At 38.8% G+C, this 4919-nt stretch overlaps 1 non-coding gene across 1 annotated transcript; it reads left to right on the top strand.

Annotated features, from left to right (window-relative positions):
• Positions 1–335: 335 nt before the first annotated feature.
• LOC148695741 (small nucleolar RNA R71) lies at positions 336–446 on the top strand. The gene has a single exon (XR_015964955.1). It is a non-coding gene; the product is annotated as a small nucleolar RNA R71 (small nucleolar RNA).
• The last annotated feature ends 4473 nt before the right edge of the window (positions 447–4919 follow it).

Here is a 4919-nt window from a genome sequence, read left to right as displayed (position 1 = left end):
AAGAATTCATTAGGTTCACTTGCTCTTGAACATACTCGGGATAAGCCTCCCTAGATGGACATTGGTGAGTAGGATGGCTTGGTATGTTGCAAATGGCACACACTTCATTTGCTTTTGGCACCATGTTGAGCACGGATTCAAGCTTCCTTTCATAGACTCCAACTTTCTTACCCCTTAAATCTTTGTGTTGAGCATTAGACCCCAACATCTCATAAATGTTATATGACTCTTGAGCATTCTTTTTCTTCAATGCTCCACCTGCTGCATTATCAACAGTTGATTGACAAGTTTGGGTTAGTCCATCATAGAAAATTTGCATTTGTAAGTGAAAAGGTAACCCATGGTGTGGACATTGTATCAAGAGGCCTTTAAAACGCTCCCAACACTCATTGAAAGGTTCTCCATCATCTTGTTTGAAGTTGAAGATTTGTCCCCTTAATGTGGCTGTCTTTTGAGTGGAAAAGAACTTCTCCAAGAACTTCTTAGCCACGGCATCCCATGTGGTGAGGGAACCTGGTGTTAGAGTCATCAACCAACTCTTGGCCTTATCTTTCAAGGTGTAAGGAAACACTCTCATCCTCAAATTCGCTTCACTCACTCCCTGCAAAGGTAAACCACTCACAACATTGTAAAATTCTTTAATATGAGCTAAAGGGTCTTCATTAGGTAAGCCATAAAATGAGGGAAACATATGAAAATGTGAAGATTTGAGATCATAGTTTCTAGCTTCTGTGGGCAGCAAGATGCATGAAGGTGAATTTGGTATGATTGGTTGAGCAAAGTCCTCCAAAGCTCGAAGTTCATCTTCGTTGCCCGCCATCTCTTCTTCTCTTTCCCAATTAAATTGCTCAGATTCTTTACTTGTTGAACTAGGTGAATTCCCTTCCTCTTCCTCACGGCTAAAGGATGAACTTGATGGCACAAAATTGTCCAAAGTGTGGCACTTCAACCGTTCAATTCTTTGGCCTAACTCAACAAGTTTATTTGACATATACTACCTGAAATAAAATAACACAATTGTGAATGAAAATCTACTAGCAAACAACAATGAAATGAACAAAAATAAACTTAAAAACGTTTGAAAGGACTCAATGGACTCAAAACAGATTCACAAGACTCAAAACAAGCTAAAAACTCTCAAAACTGCCTAAAAACACAAACTGGGCAGTTTTGACACTAAACTCAATTTTGGACGAAAATTAGGTTTGAGCTTGACTCAAAATGCTTCAAAACACAAGATAAGACAGATTCTAAGCCTAAAACTTAACAAAATATGGGGAGAAATTGTATTTGGACGAAATGCAATTAAATGGACAGATTATAACGAAAGCAGATTGTAAAGCAAATTGATGTAAACCAATGGATAATTGAATGGCTAAGGGATTCTTTTCCACACATGAAATTGTATGCAACTTAAATCAACTTCCAGTTATCAATTTGACAAGTTATGAACCTTGACACTAATCAAAATAGCAAACAAGCAAACAAGCAATTACAAGTGACTGAAATCAGTCCCCGGCAACGGCGCCATTTTTGTTGATGTAATATTCCTTCCTAATGCTAGAATATGTTTAATATAATGGCACAAGTAAGGGTGTCGAATCCACAGGGACTAATTGGACCTATGTAATCACTTGTTTTGCAAGAACTTCTATGAAATGAACCAAACTAATCAAATTGAGCAGATTTGTTGTTGTTTCTTGAAAGCATAAATAAAAGAAGTAAACACAACTAAATGAATCAGCAACTAATAGAATGAGATAGTACCAATGGAGATGAAACTAGGGATTCGGTTTCACCATTGCTCAACTAAGTCCATGTTTGTCAAGTTAGTTTATACTCATTCATCTACCTATTTCTTGAGTTTGTTTCACTTGGATATGATCAACCATATGATGTGTGGATTTGATCAAATGTCTCTAATCATGAACCTAATTGTGATGTGCAACTTTGGTTCATAATCAAGATTATGTAATGTACAAGAAACTTTCATAAAACCAAAGGGAAAAACTCGGCAGGATGTGTGCTAAACACTCCCTTCATTCATTCACATATCTACCAAGATTATGCATGATGTGTGTCTTAATCTTGGCTACACAACTTAGTGATTAATTCAAATGATGATCAAACATTAAAATCAACACACTAAGTCACCATTAAATCAGAGAATGAAACAAGAAATAGATAGACAAACTGAGCATTCTAACTTAATTACATGGCAAACTTTGCAAGGTTACATCGAATCCCTAGAGGAGGATTAGTTACACTTCATGTTTACAAAGATTTAACATAAAAATAAATAACATGAGCGAACATAAGATTAAGAAGGAGAAACCCTTGAAGCAAAACTGATGTTGAAGTCCTTGAAGAGTTCCTTGGTGTTGCTTCTCCAAATGTGGTGCGGATGAAGGTAGAATGGCTTGGTTGAATGGTTTCTGCCCTTGGGACAGAAAATGGACAGAGAATGGGGTGAAATGGGAGAGGTTATGGGTGTGTGGAAGAGAATGGATAGTTTCTGTAAGATGGAGAGAGTATCGAATGCAATGGGATGGAGAGGGAGAATGAGAGTGAAAATGATGGACAGAAAATGGAGCCAAATAATCGTGTGTAATGGAATTGTTCAAGAAGAAAAATTGCGGACCTTTCCTATGTCCAATGAGACTTGTTTTATCAAAAAGAATGTGTCTCCAACAATCAGATTGGATCTTGCATTTGTTTAACTCAGATGGCTGAGCATAAATCAGATGGAATGATGGGTTTCTGAGGTAGTGGACGCATGGCATGGACAAGGTCTGCAAGCATGTGGTTTGTTTAATCAAAATGCATGTGCCCTTGCTGCAACAAGTGAGTGGAACCTGCAAAGGTGAATTGGAGCACCAGAAAATGTTTATACAAATCTGGAAATGGGAAGAACACACGGCATGGACAAAGGGATGAGTTGGATTCTGAAATGATGGCTGCAAGGAGTTACTTGTTTAATCACAATGCATGTGAATTTCTGTAAAGATGAAGTGTAGAAATGTAATGGAGTGCACGGAATGGATGTTTGTGTTTGTTGGTGTCAAAATGGCTGAAATGAATTAAGTGATGGAAATGGGATTGTGAGGAATCTGATTTGGTGCTAGAATTGCATCAAATGATGGGATGATATGGGAACACACGGCCAAGGTTGTGACATGCATGTGAATGCATGTTTTGATGTTGGAACCACATAGGTGACTTCCATGCTTTTGCTTTGTTTAGAATCACCCAATATGGCCGAATTGCATCTCTTAACACTTCACATCTTTTCTGGAATGTTTTTACTTCATTTGCCTTCCCATTGATCCAAGTTCACCCTTGGCTGCACACTAACACCAAATAGTGTAAAATGCAACTAGTTTAATCCAAAACAACCACAAAGACACCAAATAAGGAAGATATAAATGCATGCAAAATGTGACTTATCAGCGAACTTGAATTGCATGAACTCCCGAGCTTCCTTCTCCTCCTCCTTGGTGCGGCAAGGGTCTAGGGACAGGTTTAGGGCCTTAGGTGTATGGATGCATGGTTATGGAGGGGTGTAGTAGTGTTTAGGGGAAGGGGATGGTGCGGCAAAGCTTAAAACTAAGGAGAAAGGTGTTTGGTGACTGCGGCAAGGGTGTGGAGAGGGTTGGACGAATTTCTGGAATTAATGAATGTGTATGAGAGGTGGTGATCTGATCTAGGGGTTAATATGAGTATATATAGGCACTTAAAACCCTAGTGTAATCAGATATGGACTTGAATAACCCAAATCCACAAGGAAATAGGCTTAGAAATCAGAATTAAAAAGGGATAATGCTTCCTAGGTGCGGCAGGTAAGGAGATAAGGTGATAAGGCTTCTAGAATGCCTTGCAAGGCAAGGGAAATCAGCTTTCTAGAAGGATTTGGGGCGCCACTTTTGTAGGAGATAAGATAAGGTTCCTAGAATCATGTTTTAAGGGCCAAATTTGTAGGGAAAAAGGGATAAGGGTGCGGCACCTTTGTAGGGATAATGTTAGGGCTTCTAGAAAGCCTAAAAACTAAGGGGATTTGGATAAAACCCACAGCAAAGATAGGATAGGGCATCTAAGGCTTCTAGAAACCCTCCAAGATAAGGTAAAGTGCATGGCATCCCTATAGGATTAGGATAAGGTGTCCTAAAGTGTTTAGGACTCCTCTTTGTGGCTGAAAACCTTGTGCATTAGGATTAGGAAAGCTAATCCTTCTTCATCTTGGAATTCTTCTCCTTCTTGGACTTGGAAAGCTTCTTTGTTGCTTCACTTGAGACCATATGGATTTTGAGTTTCCTTCATCAAGTAGGAAACCTTATTTGAGTAGGAATCTTCATTCTTCTAGGAATCCTAATTCAACTAGGAAACCCATCTTCCATTTAGGGACTTTCCTACTTCAACTAGGAAACCTTGCTCAAATAGGAAACATCATCTTCAAGTCTTCAATTTCGTCCATCCTCTTGGCTCCAAGCATATGATGTCCATTCGAAGCTCTAATTTGCTCCAAAAGGCTCCAAAATGCATCATTTTGCATACTTTGCCCTTAAAACCTGAAAACACATAGAACTAGCTTAAAAGACTACTTTACTAAGGAAAAACACTATAAATGCACAAAAACAAGCTAAACTAAGGTGCGTAAATATGCTCCTATCATGATGGTGTAGGACCTGCCCCAACTTCTTTTCCACTTCTCAAGATGATTACATTGGCCGTTTTGAACCCTCCCTTTTGGTTTGGAATAGTTGAGCTTGGGAGCTTGCCTTGGTCTCGAAATTTCCCTACAAACTCCGCAATCTGCCCAATTTGTTTCTCCAATTGATCCACCCTTTTTTTTGATTTTGCATTGCTTTGGCTTGATTCTCTTGCCCCTGAGACAAATTAGTTAGTAACTTAAGAAGTGTATC

The sequence above is a fragment of the Pyrus communis genome, chromosome 7 (assembly GCF_041283825.1).
Source record: "Pyrus communis isolate YQ-2024b chromosome 7, ASM4128382v1, whole genome shotgun sequence".
Classification (NCBI taxonomy): Eukaryota; Viridiplantae; Streptophyta; class Magnoliopsida; order Rosales; family Rosaceae; genus Pyrus; species Pyrus communis.
The sequence above is the reverse complement of the archived record's forward strand: the minus strand, read 5'-3'. Positions and strand labels throughout refer to the sequence as shown.